Below are 19,078 nucleotides of genomic sequence, written 5' to 3'. Positions count from 1 at the left end.
GGTCAGCCATTTAAGCACAGATTTTGAGGTGTTCCGAATCCATTTCTTTGAGTTGCACAATGGGCAGTTAGGAGACTGATATATTCCAATTATATGCAGGTACTTGGCCAAACAGTCATGGCCTGTTGCGAATCTAAATGCAGCTACAGACGATTTGAGTGGTAAATCGGGAATTAACTGTGGATTATGATGCAGGGAGTTCATTTTTTTCTCTTGAGATTGTGTTATCAGATTTTGTTTGTTGAAGTCTAAGTATGTGTATTCAATAAATATTTTCATAGAGTAATACGTAGATTTAGTAACAGGTCTGTAAGTAGCAGTGCTGCCCTTCTTTGTCAAAGCATCGGTATTCTCGTTACCCAGAATTCCATAATGAGATATATAACCAATAATATACGAGTATATTATATAGAATTCACCCTTCAAAACGTGTTCATGTTTTTGAGCATGAATCGATGAATCAGTGAAAATGTCAAATCCAGTTTTTATGTAGCCTATAAATGTTGTGTAACCGAAGCGATTTAAACATTACGAAAACTGGTTTAGCACAGCCAATAATTATCATAACAGCTATAGATTAATATTTGAAACACATTGCTGAGTTCTTCTTTTTAATACCTTGGAATGATTTGCTCAGTGTTTTAAAGTGAGGAACGGCTCCGTAAAGCTGATGTTTTTATGTTGATAATGTGATGGAGTAATTCACATTCCACTCAATTATTTTGGGAGTCATATTAATGAAAACTGTCCATTCCTCCTCACTTTCTCACTGTAGAAATTCTGCAGTGCTTGATCAGAACATGATAACTCCAAAAATCTGTTTTTAGATACAGGCATTTTTATTTTCACTTTACCTTTAAAACTCAGAGTTCTAGTTTACACACAAATTTGAATGAAAACAGCATAGATTAGGGTACTGTTTAATTATATGCACCATAATGCAACTTTTGCGAACACTTAAATTTTTAATTTTGAAAAAAAAAATCGGCTTTTTTCGATACGCCCTAACCCGCACATAAAACTTGAACCTACCAAACTTCTTAATTTTACGCCTTTTATGTTGCGTTTTTAAAAGAATGGCCTCTAGCTCTCGTGTCAACGTCTTGTTTAGTTTTAAGCCTGCTTTGTGAATGTTGCCTTACGGGAACAGAATCCTTCAGTACGAAGGTTCAATTAACTATACCGCGAGTTCATTCAACCTTTTATCCAGCAGTGATGCATCGATATACCTGTCGAGCGGGTTCTGGCAGCGTACGAGTTATATTTTATTTTAGTAGGTTATTTTACGACGCTTTATCAACATCTTACGTTATTTAGCGTCTGAATGAGATGGTGATAATGCCGGTGAAATGAGTCCGGGGTCCAACACCGAAAGTTACCCAGCATTTGCTCATATTGGGTTGAGGGAAAACCCCGGAAAAAACCTCAACCAGGTAACTTGCCCCGACCGGGAATCGAACCCGGGCCACCTGGTTTCGCGGCCAGACGCGCTGACCGTTACTCCACAGGTGTGGACTACGAGTTATATATCGCGTATTACTTCTTATACAGGGACATCATTTCATTTTTACTAACATTTCTAATATTAACCTGGCCATACCTTTGTATCATACCGTTTGCTACCCCCGTCCAAGACTGGAATTCGATGATACTGACATAATATACAAACAAATCACTTTACTATAATCTTTTCGCTGTAAGAAAAATCATAATGTAAACAATAGCACGTGGCTGAAGTGAGGCTTCATTGGCCCCTGTTTGGCGCCATAGATTCTCAGTACATGTTTCCGCCTACTTTTGTACATTCTGTTTCATGATAAACATTTCCCGTTACTAGTCAAGTAGGCCTAACCTCACTACTATGCATTCGTTTGCTTAGGAAACATTTACTTTATAATTACTGTAATTAAAACTCACTTAATTTATTATATACATTTAACACTATTTGTTTTTCTCCGCTTTTCAGAGGGATTCCACTCTTATGTTTAATAACCACACACACCGAGGATGCAGAAGCCATACTTCAGTACTGTGTGCCACGTGAACAACTAGGAGCTCAAGTGACGCCAGCTTGGTACAAGAACAGACTATCTCGGTATTACTGTTGGTATTCATCCGCGTTCATAATACATAACAAAATATAAATGTAGCTTTTCTTTTACATAGCGTTTTACATATGAGTGAAGTTATATGTTTCATCATATTTAGCAACTAGAATTCAATTTTTTAATTTCAAATAATACAAGATTATGGTTTCCAAATACGAACTATATTTTCCTGCGTCATGTGAGTGTTTCAACTGGAAGCCAATCACGGATATGACAGCAACGTGCTTATGTTTACATTAGGATTTTTCTTACAGCGAAAACAGTATAGGTATAGCAGGGAAGAAAAGTAGTTCATCCATTTACGTAAACTAGGAAATATCGCGATTTTGAGTTTGATAATTTTCATTAGGTTTTTATTTAATCAAAATACACAACAATATTAACAATGAGTGTTTTTACTCACGAATTGAGCTGTCCATGTGGACGTATTCATTATGCAGTGTATATTATACTGTCTACAGCACATTAGCGTACACTATAGAGAGTGAAGTTAAATTGAAAAATAACCATAATATGGATATTTAAACACATTTTTTAAAATGGTGGCCGTTCATTTCGATACAGGCTTCAGTTCTTTTGTGCATATTATCGCACTATAGACTATTGTAGGCCTACGTAATTCCAATTACAAGGTTCGTACTTCGTATCAGTATCGTAGTTTCCTCTAACTATGGTCCACATTTGTCACATTTTTCTTTGTATATTCAGTACTATTCATTCAGATTAAGTGAAATTTTGGCTTTGGACTCTTGTAAGTTTATATTAAATAAATATTGACATATGTGTTTGAAATTATTTAATTACAAGTGTTAAAAAATAATAAGCATTGGTACATTGTTGTAGTCTGAGTTGCCCAACTATGGTCCACTCATATATTCATGCTTGAAAGCATGAATGGACTGTAGCTGGAGCTGTAATTATTCGTAAATCAATACATTGAGTTTCTAATTTAAGGGTATAAACACAATCTAGCACAGAAATATTAAAAATAAATGAAAAGTACATGCATTCTTTTTATTAGTACACATTACATAAACACTCAATAAACAAGTCAAATCTGAAAGTCATTTTTCTGCGATAATGAACAACTACACTCACAGGCAAAATTTTTTATGAGGTGAGAATCAGAAAATCCTTTATGAAATTAAGAAAACATTGCTTCCCAGAAAAAAAAAAAATTATTCATTATCATTTGCGCTATTATTTTCGACGCCAAATAATGGATATAATTAAAAGGTGTAAAAACTTACAAATTATATCAATTTTCTTCCAAATGTTCAACTGATTTTGTGGCCACCCAGATGTTGGTAATAGCGGATACTGTCTCCCCGTGACTGTATGACTGTTACCATTCGCCGATTCAACCCTTCAATCAGATTCTGGATGTCAGTCTGATCGATTCTATTCCATTCTTTACTTAGAACATTTCGGAAGTGCTGTAAGTTGCTGTGAGGAGTTAGACGACTTCTAAGTCGCTTCCCTACCATTTCCCACACATGTTCAATAGGGTTTATATCAGGATTTCTTGGTGGCCATGTCATCCTATTCAATAGAACGTCGTGAAGGAACTCATCCACGATTCTTGTAGCATGAGGGCAAGCATTGTCATGCATTAACAGGAACTTTCCACCAATAAGTGGGGCATATGGTACCACATATTAAATTAGACCTTCTTCGATGTATCTTGAAGCAGTCAAAGCACCTCCATTAATGAAAACAAGTTCTGTGTGAGCTTCATACGAAATGCCAACCCATACCATTACTGATACACCTTGGAAACTGACACGTGAACTAAAGGTACATGAAGAAAAACGTTCTCCTTCTCTTCTCCACACTCTTTCACGTCCATCTGTAAACTAAATATCGATTTATCTGTGAAAAGCACTCGTCGCCACTCCCCCAGGTTCCAATTAGCATGATTGTAAGCAATTCTGGGCCTTTAGCTGGTCTTCTGGAATCAGCCCACATTCATCCAGACGTCCTCTTACAGTTCTCTCACTCACGTTAACTTGTCTTATTTTCTGGAAGGCTCTTCTGGTCTCAATAACTGTGGAATGGCGATTTCTTAATGTGTTTAGGACAATAAAATGGTCGTCACGAGCCGAAGTTACTCGTTTTCTCCCTGAACCGGGTCTCCTGGAATAGCCTCCTGTCTCTCTAAAGCGATGGTACACTCGTTGTACGGTCGATCGAGGAATCCCAAGAACTGCAGCCACATAACGCTGACTATTCCCACCTTCTATCAATGCAACCATTTTTGCTGAATCGGTAGTGACATTTGTATACAATGACGTACTCCAATACTGCCTCAAAAGAGCTTACCAGTCTGTAGACACCTTCAGCTTAGCTCTAAATGAGTCCTAGAAGTTTACACACAATATTACAAGAAGAACGAATTTTCTTTTCAGATCATTGTTGGCAATTACGTATTCAGTATTACATTGTTACGTATCACAAAATAAATGAATAACTAAATGAACCTCAGTACACCTACAATTATTTAAAAAATCCTACAATTTTCAAAAATTTTAAAGAAATGTAGTTGGCCCGGTTTTTTTGCAGGTGAGTGTCTATTAAAGAACAAAAGTACGGTATCAAAATAAACTAACACATTCTTAGCAAAATACTATGCAAATAAATTCACTGATAATATTTATTTATCGTACTGAGAACTACATTCATTAGGCTTATTTCGATCCTTTGAATCTCCACTTCTCTTGTAATTCTGAAATTGAAAATAGATCTCTCTTTTTCGAGACGCATTTGGGGTCTTCAATTTGTTTTATTATGTTTTCCTTTCTATAGAATAAAATGTCTTCCATTTCTCGCCACCTCAGTAATTGCCGCTTCTTACTATACACCGTGTTCCGCTTATAAGTATAATAAAAGAAATAGTTATAATTTCATAACAATGCATGCAAATGGGTTAAGATTGGTACCATTGTAAAGAGGAAATTGGGAAGTTTTAATCCATTGTTGTTACTTATTTTTAGAAGACTCACGCATGCGCAGATCATTAAATAAGAGAATTCGTATCGTATCTTTAGTCAGTCAGCATGTGGACGCCACAGCAGAAAGCCTTTTGTGTGCTGTCATTAGCAGAACATAGATCCATAATTCGTGTACAGCGCTTGTTTCGCCGTCAGTACAATCTTAGACCGAGGGAAGCTGTACCGACGTACGTCTCAATAATGAAATGGGATAGGCAGCTCAGAGAAACAGGAAGTTTGTTGTCTAATGCAGGTAAACATTCCAAGCGTAAAGTGTCTGACGAAAATGTCGAACGCATTCGCGAGGCATTTCAGAGAAGCCCGCGGAAATCCATTCGACAGGCTAGTGTGCAGTTGAACATCCCACCAACAACAGTGCATACAGTGCTCCATAAAAGATTGCGTTTGCGAGCGTACAAGCTGCAACTTCATCAGATGATTACGCCGAATGATAAACTGGAACGAAAACGCTTTGCAGAAACAATGTTGGATAAAGTGGACGATGACGACACATTTCTAACTCGAGTCTGTTTCTCAGATGAGGCAACCTTCCACGTCAGTGGAAAAGTAAACCGACACAATTGTCGCATCTGGGGGTCGGAAAATCCAAGTGTCGTAATTGAACACCAACGGGATTCCCCTAAATGGAATGTTTGGTGTGGGATCATGCGTGACAGAATCATTGGTCCCTATTTCTTTGCTGAAAAGACAGTCACTGCAAACACGTACCTGGATATGTTGCAACTGTATGCTGTGCCACAACTCCCAGATGGAGCAATTTTCCAGCAAGATGGGGCTCCACCACACTTTGCCAACATGGTTCGCACATTCTTAGACGAACAATTCCCTGCAAGATGGATCGGAAGAGGATCACCGTACATCACATGGCCTGCCAGATCACCAGATCTAACACCACCTGATTTTTTCCTGTGGGGGTTTATTAAGGACCAGGTCTACAGGACGCCAGTACGTGATTTGGCAGACTTACAAGAAAGAATTTATGCTGCTGTCAACAATGTTACACCACAGATGCTTCATAACACTTGGGTCGAGGTTGAATACCGGTTGGATATTTCCCGTGCCACCAATGGAAGCCATGTTGAGGTTTATGGAACATAAGGTAACAAAATTCCCAGTTTTCATTCTTTGTAGCAGTTGGTTTCAACTATATACTTGTATTAATTCAGAAGTTATAGCTATTTCTTTTGTTATACTTATAAGCGGAACACGGTGTACATGAAACAATAGCTCCATTGTTCTTCACTTCCAAAACTTTCCCTGGCCACAATTCCTCCTCATAAGTAACTACCATATAACTACGTGCCTTTAGCATTAATTTAACAGATTTCGTCTTCTTTTCCATATCTGACTCACTATCTGTAAATATGGAGAGAACACCGAAAACATCATAATCTGTATCCAATTCAATTTCATCGCTTTCATAATCACTTACAGGGACGGTTGTGGTCCTTCTACCCTGAAGTTTTCGTTTTACCGGACCATCATTCGTGCTAGTACCATTGATGCTGGAACAGCCTGTTTCTTTGTTTACTTGCCTATAATGGTAAATGGTGTTTTAGAATATACTGTGATACCGTATTTGCAGAAGTAAATAATCACATTGATCACATTTTATTGAAACAAATATTTCAAAATGAAATACAACTATGGTCCACGAAAAACTGCGGTACATAGTTGAGGACTGACTTCTAGCCTTGAGGTTAAATATTTTTCACGCAGATTCCTTAACCTCTGCCAGTGTAATTATTACGTGAAACTAAACACTATATAGCCAAGTTTAACAGAGGAGAGCTTAATAAAACAGACAATCACAAACTGAATGATTTTGTGTCTTCACACATTCAATAGAACGATGCACACTGACCTTGTTAAGCATCCATATCATTGCCACGTGTAATGGTAGATAGATGCATCTATGGGGGACATAATTCCATCACAGTGGCGCCTTAAATGGCAAACACCGAACTCTTGGGGGACTAAGTAGTACATAATGCGTTTTGGGCCATAGTTGGGTGCCTGGACCATAGTTATGGGAAATTACGGTAACTCATGTTGAAACAATTCTGTACCTACTCTATAAAAGAGTACCTTACGTGCTGTAAATTCAATCTTCACTTCTGCCCGATCCGAAAAGATAAAATTACTCAGACATGCTATCTACTGTCCGTCCAAGTGGTTATGTCGCAGGGTCGTAGAAATCGAGGCCCTTTTATTTAAGTTATTTTAAACAATTGTATGGGTATAATATTACGTAGACATCCAATTCCTAACAGAAATTAATGTTCTCAGAAAAGAGCTAAGATAGCCCAGCCACTAGCATTTACAGAGAGGCGAATAGAAGCAGGTGGGGGAAACCGGGATGCGACGTAGGCAAATGGAAAATGATGCAATATTGAAAGCTCTTTCGTCACTGGAAAACGCGAACATATTTTTGGAACGTACTGTTTACTATGACCGTAAGGCTACTATGACTGTATATGCGGTCTTGGATCTGTGTGGAAGACGGTTGAACTTCATTAGTACAAGGGGTGGGAGTGAAGTACATTCAAAAACTCAGGTACAATAAAAATTGAAGTAAAAATAAAATGATGTCCCTGTATATTACGTATGTTTCTATTTTGAGAGTCACTTAGTATTAAATTTAAAATATACTCTTTTATTTTGGAATCGACGCTGAAATATAATTTAGGTTGTTTTTTGTTACTTCATATAAAATATTTATTATTCATTATCCGGAAACATTTAGCCAATAGGTGTTGAATTTCACCACTGACTTCCCTCCTCCCTACACTGAACACCCAGCTCGCTGCCAAACACTTTGCGAGTTGTTCGGGAAAGAAAGAGAATTTGTTATTTACATCTTCCGACCATCGATACGCTCGAGTGTATTCGTACACATTTCTGAGTCTAATATATCATAGATTAGGGAAAAATTCTTCGTTTAGGATGATTTTATTTTAATTTTTAATGCATCCTTTAATTAACATTACAATTGAGGGACTGGGTGCAAGAAGGGCATTTTTGAGGATGTGCCCTTTTTCAGTCAAATGCTTTATTGTGTTCCCTGATCTGTTATGCATATGATCACCAAGTTGTAGTTCAATACTGTGATCATAGACGTCAGGAGTACCCAAAATGTAAAGGCGTGCATAGATAACATTATTACGGTTTGAATTTTCAACGTCAATTTTCTCAAAACTTGATTTGTGACAAGTGCCTTTCTTGCACCCAACCTCTCAATTGTAGTTCACTTGTCTTAAAACTGTATTACTAGTATTGTAAATTTTCAATCGTATTCAAATTGTCATTCTGTGTATTCTATCGGGTGCTCGTGTAAAGGGGGTTAAGTATGAATTGGCTGTAATGGAATAAGTAGAGATTTGAACCCTTCACGATTACTTCTTTCCTGTGTTAAAGGGGTTAAGTAATTCTTCCGTCCATGATGCAGTTATAGTGCTCCATATTTCATAACAAAGAGGTTTTGTTCAGTACCAAAGGAGATAAGTTTACATATCTCACAATTTGACTTAACCCCTTTACACGAGCACCGGCGTATTATCCTATAACTTGTTGGGCTATTATTGGCCTATGGCTGTTGATCAGCACATTAATATTGTATTAAATAAAATATAAATAAATATCATCATAATATGCACACGCGCCTGATACATCAGGCTAAGCTATTTTATTAGTGATATTAAAATTATGAAAATACAAACTTAAATAAAAGTAAATTAATAGCTTCCGTAGTCAATACACAATTCATGTATGTTTGTTTATGAGAGCAACCGTTGTTTATACAGATATGGATGTAAGTTAATTAGGTTCCGAGCGACACCCAGGTAAACCTGTAAGGGGATATTCACAACGGCATTTCCTCCTAACATTTATATCCAACTAAATCTAATTTAAACCTAAGGACAACATTAACACTCAGCTTATAGATATATCAAGGAACAATTCCTAAACAAACAAAAATCGAATCCGACATATCATAGTAATCCAGCGTCACTAACCACCTTTGTACTGATATATACGAATGAATAAATGGATTCATTAGTATTTTAATTTAGCTTTTTAAATTATATTTCAAATAAAAGCTCAAAATTAAGCTAAATAATTTAAATTTCCTACACGTGGAATACTCAAGAGGTGGAAGCTTTAGAATTTCTCTGTCGAGAAACCACGTAAATTTATCACTGCATTAAATGCATAAGATTCTTAAAAATTGCAATAATTATATAAAATATTGCAAAAACTAATCAATAATAATATAAGTAATTATATTTATCATCAACTTCGAATTTTTGGTTAAAATGGGCCTCCAAATTTCCCCAAATTTTGAATGCATTGCCGACATTGGTTTATTCCTTTATCTAGGCAGAATACAGTTTTGATAGACTTACTTAAGCTATAGTACTTCTGTGAATTCACCGACGCTGTGATGACTACTCCCAGACACAATCGAAGCGACGTTCTCCCGGTCTTGGTAGGTAGCCTACTGGCGCTCTCGGTACATTGGCGGCCGAAAGAGTAGTAAGTAGCTAAGGAAGAAGTCCAAGGCTTTCCTCTTTTTTTGCACTGAATTCGTAGGGTTGCTTGTTTACTGTCTTTGAAACAAGACCGACCATGATTAACTTCCCAATAGCAACTATAAAGCGTATGCTATTGACAGGTGTCCGTTATTAATAATAAAATCAGTAAGGTTTACATATATCAATTAAATTAAAATTATGATTTATTTAACGACCCTCGCAACTAAAAAGGTTATATCAGCGTCGCCGGTGTGCCGGAATTTTGTCCCACAGGAGTTCTGTTACATGCCAATAAATCTACTGACATAAGTCTGTCGCATTTAAACACACTTAAATGCCATCAACCTGAGCCGGGATCGAACCCGCAACCTCGAGCATAGAAGGCCAGAGCTATACCAACTATTCTACCGAGGCCGATTAGTAGTAGTAGTAGTAATGGCGGTGATAATAATAAGCAGTAGTAGTGATGGTAGTGGTAGTGGTAGTAGTAGTAGTAGTAGTAGTAGTAGTAGTAGTAGTAGTGATGGTAGTATAGGTATAAGTAATGTAATGATGATGTAGTAGTGGTGGTGGTGGTAGTAGTAGCAGTAGTGCTGATAGTACTGGTGATAGTAGTAGTGATAGTGGTAGTAGTAGTGGTATTACTAATGGTAGCAGTAGTAGTGATGATGATAGTAGTAGTGGTGGTGATATAGTAGTGGTAGTGGTAGTAGTAGTAGTAGTAATAGTGGAAATGGTGATAGTAGTTGTGGTGGCGGTGGTGGTGGTGGGTGGTAGTCGTAGTGATGGTAGTACTGGTAGTAGTATTAGTGATGGTGGTAGTAGTGGTGTTGGTAATAGTTGTAGTAGTAGTGATAATGGTTTTAGTGGAAGTGGTAACAGTAGTTGTGGTGGTGGTGGTGGTAGTAGTAGTAGTAGTAGTAGTAGTAGTAGTAGTAGTGATGGTAATACTGACAGCAGTAGTGATGGTGGTAGTAGTAGTGATGGTAGTACTGGTAGTAGTAGTAGTAGTAGTAGTAGTGATGGTGGTAGTAGTAATGATGGTAATAGTGATGGTAGTAGTAGTGGTGGTGATGGTAGTAGTGATGGTAGTACTGGTAATAGTAGTGATGGTGGTAGTAGTAATGATGGTAATAGTGATGGTAGTAGTAGTAGTGGTGGTGATGGTAGTACTGGTAGTAGTCGTGATGGTAGTACTGGTAGTAGTAGTGATGGTGGTAGTAGTAATGATGGTAATAGTGATGGTAGTAGTAGTAGTAGTAGTGGTGATGATGGTAGTAATAGTGATGGTAGTACTGGTAGTAGTAGTGATGGTGATAGTAGTATTGATAGTGATAGTAGTAGTGGTGGTAGTGATAGTAATAGTAATAGTGATGGTAGTAGCAGTGGTGGTGGTGATGGTAGTAGTAGTGATGGTAGTACTGGTAGTAGTAGTGATGGTGATAGGAGTAGTGATAGTGATAGTAGTAGTGGTGGTAGTGATAGTAATAGTAATAGTGATGGTAGTAGTAGTGGTGGTGGTGATGGTAGTAGTAGTGATGGTAGTACTGGTAGTAGTAATGATGGTGGTAGTAGTAGTGATAGTGATAGTAGTAGTAGTAGTGATAGTGATGATAGTAGTAGTAGTGGTGGTGATGGTAGTAGTAGTAATGGTAGTACTGGTAGTAGTGATGGTGGTAGTAGTAGTAATAGTGATAGTAGTAGTGGTGATAGTAATAGTAATAGTAGTAGTAGTGATGGTGGTAGTAGTGATAGTGGTAGTGATAGTAATAATGATGGTAGTAGTAGTAGTGGTAGTAGTAGTAGTAGTAGTAATGGTGGTAATAGTGATGGTGGTAGTAGTGGTGGTGGTGGTAGTAATAGTTATGGTAATACTGGCAGTAGTAGTGATGGTGGTGGTAGTAGTAGCAGTGATGGTGTTAGTAGTGGTGGTAGTAGTGATGGTGTTAGTAGTGATAATAGTGATGATAGTAGTAGTGATTGTAGTACTGTTAGTAGTGGTGGTGATGGTGGTAGTAGTAGTGAAAGTGGTACTGGTAGTAGTAGTGATAGTAGTAGTGGTGGTGTTAATACTAGTAATGGTGGTAGTAGTAGTGATGGTGGTAGTAGTAGTGACGGTGGTAGTAGTAGTGGTGGTAGTAGTAGTGATGGTGGTGGTAGTGATAGTAATAGTGATGGTAGTAGTAGTGGTGGTAGTAGTAGTGATTGTAGTACTGTTAGTAGTGGTGGTGATGGTGGTAGTAGTAGTGAAAGTGGTACTGGTAGTAGTAGTGATAGTAGTAATGGTGGTGTTAATACTAGTAATGGTGGTAGTAGTAGTGATGGTGGTAGTAGTAGTGGTGGTAGTAGTAGTGATGCTGATGGTAGTGATAGTAATAGTGATGGTAGTAGTAGTGGTGGTAGTAGTGGTGGTGATGGTAGTAGTAGTGATGGTAGTACTGGTAGTAGTATAGTGATGGTGGTATTAGTAGTGATAGTGATAGTAGTAGTGGTGGTGGTAGTACTAGTAGTGGTGGTAGTAGTACTGGTAGTAGTGGTAGTAGTTTTCAGTTACATTAGCAATAAAGATATAGGAAATGATAATATGCCAGTATAAAAATCAAAATAACAATAAAGACAATTCAACATCATCACGTCCTACATTTTCGTAGTGACAAATTTACCAATAACACTAAGCAATAATAAATCAATAATCATCAAACCCTACGTTTTCCTAGCTATAAATTTCAATTACATTAACAACAAAGACATATAGCTACGTAAATGACACTGCACCAGTATACAGATAGATCAAAGTGTGTGTGTGTTCGTGCGTGCGTGCGTGCTGTGTATCACTACTTAATGCAGCTCCCTGAATTCCTCACGATGCTAGGTGGACACCGGTCCCATTCACTGGCCGAAGCTTCGTGAGAAAATTTCTTTCCCCCTGAGGAGTCAACCAGCGCACACTCCGTAATTCGAGTCCTAGGCAGGTTGCCTTAGACCACGACGCTAGGGCACGGGACGAATAAATATACTCCTAGATATTGTTTGCTTATGTATGTAACGACACTGTATCAACTACTGAGTTATTTAGCGTCGATGGAATTTGTAATAGCGAGATGGACGATATTTGGCGAGATAAGGCCGAAGATTCGCCACAGATTATCGCACGATGTGGTTGGGTAAAACCCCGGAAAAACCCAACCAGGTAATCGGCCCAAGCGAGAATCGAATCCACGCCCAAGCGCAACTCCAGGTCAGCAGGTAAACGCCGGTGGCCTCCTAAATATTAAATATGAACGAAATTCGCATAAAAGTTTGATAAAAATCGCAGTATCGTTCAATCGCTTCGCATATTTACATCTCCTGCCAAAAGCCCTGGGAAAAAGTGTCGATGTGTTGGTTACAAAATATCCGCTATTTAGTAGTCTTTCCCTATACGAATATTTGCATAAATAAGTAGGCTATGTTTTATTTAACGACGTTCACAACTACCGATGTCATATCTGCGTCGCCGGTGTGCCGGAATTTTGTCCCGCAGGAGTTCTTTTACACATACTTAAACGCCATCGACCTGGGCTGAGATCGAACCCGCAAATTCAGGCACAGAAATTCTGCACTGTACCGACTGCGCCACCCAGACCGACTATTTGCATAAATCTGCTGTGTATGCTAGTGGTAATTGTCCGTTAAGGGAAATGTCTATTTATTAATCCTCTTAAGAGAAGGAACACGGGCTGGAGACTGTCCCCGCACTAAGCCGCTTGGGTGGACCCATTGTACTGCCCGAAATGGAACTGTGTGCATGCCATAAGGACCCCCACGCTACGGCTTCCTCTGCGGGCCGCCTCCGAACTCTCCTATAGCGTACAGAATTCTTTTTACCTTTCCGCGTAGGCATCAGCGCGGTCCCTCACCACCAAGAGCCCAGGAAAACAGGGAAGAGCCCACGGTACATAGCACTACCACCAGCAACTAATCACCACATATCACAGGGTCCGTAGTACACTCTACATCGGAGCAAGCCCGAAACTGAGATGATGATGATGATGATGATGATGATGATGATGATGATGATGATGATGATGATGATGAAAGAGGGGAAATGTAGTTATGATGACGTAATCAGTTCGAGGTCGAACGTCGAAATTTACCCTGCAATTTATTCTGCTTCAATTGGTGGAGGGAAAACTTCCATGGAACTATGATCGGAACACAAGCTCGTTCATTTCACAGTTAGTCGTGCTAACGGTTACTTTACAGCAATGGACAAGGAAGTGTCACTGAACAATACAAATACTAAATTAAAATCCCTTAGATAAGGCCTACTCCTTGTACGCACAGTCGCTGAATATCTCTGAGAAGTAGCTGTTCCAAAAAAGCCTTCCCTTTGGGCCAGTCATGTCAAAAGATGCCCATAGGCGCAAATTCAGGAGAGCCTGAGCGCTTTACAGTGGAAAGGAAAGAGACAGACGAAAGAGGTAGTATATGCCGCTTGGTCGAGCTACATACAGGGATGGCCAGCACTGATTCAATAGATAAAGGGAAGAGAACTTATTAATACTGTATCCATGTTAATTTTTAGATTTGTCTCAAAAGTATAATATGTGTATTATAAGAATGTAAGTTTTAATTTTAATGTTCATTTTTCACAAGTCTGCTCTTTTATTCAAAAGGAATATTTTCTCATCCTTTTTTTACAGAAAAGTGAAATTTTCAGATATGTTTATTTAGTAGCCTTACAGTACTGAAGCAATGTTTTTGTAAATCTAATATATAGTAAATACGTATTACTGAAGATAGTGTATTGAAAATTTTGAAAATATTCGCATGGAAAATGTTTGTAAGGAAATGAATTAACAAAGCAACTACTGTTACATCACAAAAAAGATATGTGCCCATGTTATAAAAACGTCAGCTCTATAGCTTCAGCAGGTTTCGAGAAAATAATTTAATATTCTGATGATAGGAAGTTGCGCACCAGTATCATCTTAAAAGCATAATGCGATAAGGGTTTTGTTATGTAATATTAGTTACAGTTAAAAGATATACAGTAGTGGCAAAAGAACCGGACCGACGGAATAATCGAAGTCCCCGAAATGAGCCACTGCGCATGCCACGCCCGCATTCACAAGATAGCGAGTAATCTATTGAAATTGTTGTAGTTTCGACTGCTGACGTAGCCCATTTCGAGAGCCATTAGTAAATAAGCTGGTAAAATTCATGTTCTGGGAATAATAAGTTAATTAAGCACCTGAGCCATTCAATGAAGACGAAAACAGTAACCGCTGCGTGGCTGTTGTTCAACTGCACAGGCGGTTTCGGATCCAAGGAATATGCACCGACGCTCTGGAGTGAACAAGGCTCTGAAATCAGCTACTAGGGTCGGTCCGGTTCTTTTTGCCACTTCTGCACCTAGGTAACTTTGCTTTGTATTATAATACTTTTTGATTAGTTTACTGATTACTTTTATAAGGCTAAAGATACCATCAATATCATGTCATACTCAATCTCTTTCTTTGGGATATCACTTTCTTTATGAATGATGTGTTTCATTCACTTAGTACAGTATAGTTGTGCTAATATGGCATTTATGTTAATATTTCTTCCTAACTCTTTATTATGTTATTAACATTTAAAGCACAACAGCAATATTAAGAAACTGATGTTAGTGCTGTTGTTTTACAGAAAATACGAGTATAGATAATATCAAACAGAAAGAAGCCATATAAAAATAAGGACATAAAATGTCACGTTCCGTTTGAAGTTTGCACGCCACTGTTTTCTTAATCCATCGGGCTACTTATTCATATACAGTACATAATCCTTCCTCATTCCGTATATAACGCTTGATTCCCGCGCATGTCGTCAAGGTCAGAAAATGCGCTTGCTTTGACATCACTGCTTTATGCGATAACCAACATGATCGGATCTGTTCGAATCCCATCTAAGAATTTCCTTTTTTTTATGTTGTCATTCTAGACTCCTGCATTTTATTAGGTAGAGGTCTAGTTTTTTACTGGAATCCAAACGTGAAGACATACACTGTCAGAAAGAGAAAGCTCCTAACCTAGACCTTGGGTAAATCTTGTTACGAATGTATCTGAACTTTTCCTTCGCTGATGTGGAGTCCAGATTCTTATGTAATACATTTGGGGGGGAGCACTACGAACTGGTAGATCTATTGCGTTTACCCTCGAAATAGACGCATTATCAAGCCACACCGGCTGACTACACTAAGGTTTGCTGAGTATCCAGATTTCGAGCAGGCAATCCCGCTCGTCCTAAAGCCTTGGTTTGCGTCGGTTCACGAAAACCAAGGTTAGCTTATACCACTCCCCTTCGTGCGACGCCAGCCGGCTTTCGGTGTGTGCTGTGGAATGATAACGGAATTGAGACAGGACAAAATGATTATGCCTAACGTGGGGAAACGGAAGAACTCGGAGAAAAAAATCTAACTGCAAGCTTGTTCACCAGAAGTGTCACTATGGATTTTTAAACAAAAAATTCCAGACTAATCGATTCGAATCCTGCGTGCCAGTCGAAGTTCTAACCACTTAGTCACTGCAGTAATGCAACATCGCTTAGTACAGGCCTGGACGCTAATACCTAAATCGAGTCATTGCAATATTACCCCTTAACTTCCCACTCCACCTTCCCCGGCTGTGATAGTAATTTGTCGAATAGATAGGAAAGTAAGCATTGCTCAGTGACGGATTGTACAGAGACATAATTTTATTTTTACTTTAATTTTTATAGTACCCGAGTTTTTTAATGTACTTCACTCCCACTCCTTCTAGTAGCAAACTTTCGCACACAACCAAAACCGCAAAGTCGTCTTACGGTGAGTGAGTATAGTATGTTCCAGAAATATGATCGCATTTTTCAGTGAAGAAAGAGCATTCATTCACTATTGAATCATATTTTCGCGTCCGTTTAGTTACGTTGCATCCCGGTTACCCCCACCCGTTTCTGTTGGCTCCTCTGTAAAGGCTATAGTGGCTGGCTATCTTAGCTCTTTTCTGAAAATATTTTCTGTTAGGAATTGGACTTCTACGTAATATTATACAAGTAATTTAAATAAAGGAGCCTCGTTAAGTAACTTCACGTGATTTTCCCCCTTTCTAAGACCTCCTACATAACCACATGGACGGACAGTAGATAGCATATCTGAGTAAATTTTTTTATGCGGATCGGGCGGAAGTGAAGATTGAATTGACAGTACGTAACGTACACTGTTATAGAGTAGGTACAGAATTATTTCAACAGGCGTAGAATTATGGCTCCCCCATGTCGCCTGATTTGAGTGCTTTGCATTATTTCTTTGAGGTTACTGTGAAACAGTTGTGTTTGCTAAACATCCTACAACAATAGAAGAATTAAATAATTACATTCAAGAAACCATACATTCAATTTCAGAAGATATACTTGAAAACGTTTTTGATAATATGCACAAAAGAACTGAAGCCTGTATCGAAATGAACGACCACCATTTTCAATAATTTGTTTAAATATCCATATTTTGATTATTTTTTAAATATAAATGCACTGAAAATATTGTATTCTAATGTGCTGTAAGCAGTATACTATACATTTCATAATAAATACGTCCGATTGGATAATTCAGTTAGTGAGTAAAAACATTTACTATTAATACGATACTGTACTGTATTTTGATTAAATAAAAACCCGACGAAAATGATCAAACTCAAAATCGTAACATTTCCTAGTTTACGTAAATGGATGCGCTACTTTTCTTCCCTCCTATAGCCTACCCAGTAAAGTTATTTGTATTGTATTTTACACTAGTGTCGTCAAACTTCGGTCGTGGAAGGGGGTAGTAAACAGTGTTTCCGGTTCTCAATCGTTAATCTAAAGATATAGTCAGGTTAATATTGGAAATGTTAGTGAAAACAAAATGATGATCCTATATAAGGCAGACATCGTAGCTTTTTCGAACTTTCGGCTCTCGCATGTCGCCTAAATTCTGTGATCTTTACCTATGCCTCTCCATCGCTGACCAAGACAACTTACGCGTAAGTAAACAAACCCGTACCTATAGTAAAGGAAAAGCAAACCTGTTTCATCGCGCACCAAGTTTCGCTGCCTGATGATCACCATTACTATTAGAATTTATAAATTGTATTACATTATTTTTAAGATGTCTAAATACATTATTCTTCTCTAGAAGTAATATTCGAAACGAGAGCAAATACAAATGATGGTTTCAACATTGTAGTATAATCAATAATAATCGTAATAGACAGTGAGGAAAAAACCAGAGGCGGTACGCTACCCCAAGATTTTCCCCTGGCATACCTCGATTTAAAAATAGGCATACCACCTCCCTTACAACATAGACATAAATTATGTATACAATAAATTGTTTCGTGCAGTCAGTAACGCGAATCGTTGAAGCTTACGCAATACATTAAATTTCTTAATAAAATAATTTCAACTTACTTCAGCTATTTATTAGATCAATATCCTTTGAGATTTATCATTTAAAATAATGTTAAAGCTTGAAAGTGACTTACGTAATCATTAATAAAAAGTGCAACAAAAATGACACAGTCACTAAATTGGCAACAATGGCCACCACGAGCTACAGACCACAGCCTTCTATACTTGAAATACTGCCGTTGTAAACATTCCAGGGGTTGAGCTTATCAATTAAGCGTGTCTAAATACTCACTGAATACAGTTCCAAAAGGCTGTCGCTTAGATTTACGAAGCAAACATATAGTACTCTTTGCTGTGAAGAAATGTATACACAAATTTTTACGATTACATTTTTTCAGTGACAGTATGTCATTTTTCACTAACGGTATGTTTTCTGGCCATAAAAACCAGTGGCGGTATTCCATACAGTCGCATACCGTCTCACTTCCCTCACTGGTAATAGCTATATCAGTATTAAATATATGATGCAGCGATGAAACTCACGAAATGACTGTCGCAACACACTCCGACAAAAAGCAATATTTTGACACCAAGCATTCTACCATATAATAAGACAGTAACTTTATAATTAGACTACGCCTGAAAAATTACATGTAAGCCAAGAGATTTTTATTTTAAAGGTCAAATATTTATATATATTTCTAAATTATAGACATCAGCTCAAAGAATTTGAGTGACCACAAGGGTCCTGAATACAATAAACATGTACAATATAATGTGATGTGATATATTAAAGAAAAAAGAAAGTTAATTGTTGAAGGCAAATATACTTTATTCTTAGTGCTCTTTTAATGAAATAAATGTCTCCTTCATGCAAAATTACTAACAGGTAACCTAACATATTATATTGTATGTAAGTACGGATACGTACCTGTGTGTGTGTGTGTGTGTGTGTGCATAATTATGTGTGTGTGGAAGAGAGAAATAGTGGGTGAATGACCTTCAAAGTTTACTGTACTGATTACGATTCATGTATGTT

At 37.8% G+C, this 19,078-nt stretch overlaps 1 protein-coding gene across 6 annotated transcripts in view; it reads right to left on the bottom strand.

Annotated features, from left to right (window-relative positions):
• LOC138709027 (protein croquemort-like) overlaps window positions 1-19,078 on the bottom strand; it is a 192,683-nt gene that overhangs the window by 87,769 nt on the left and 85,836 nt on the right. The window contains exon 1 of one of the 6 annotated variants that reach the window (XM_069839492.1): window positions 9,526-9,634. The exons of 4 other annotated variants lie outside the window; for them this stretch is intronic. The gene's annotated coding sequence lies outside the window, so the exon portion shown is untranslated. Of the gene's footprint in view, window positions 1-9,525; window positions 9,635-19,078 lie in introns of those variants that run through there. One more of the 6 variants, XM_069839497.1, reaches the window with a different exon arrangement.

Source organism: Periplaneta americana, chromosome 11 (assembly GCF_040183065.1).
Source record: "Periplaneta americana isolate PAMFEO1 chromosome 11, P.americana_PAMFEO1_priV1, whole genome shotgun sequence".
Taxonomy (NCBI): domain Eukaryota; kingdom Metazoa; phylum Arthropoda; class Insecta; order Blattodea; family Blattidae; genus Periplaneta; species Periplaneta americana.
This window is presented reverse-complemented; position numbering and strand designations above follow the sequence as displayed.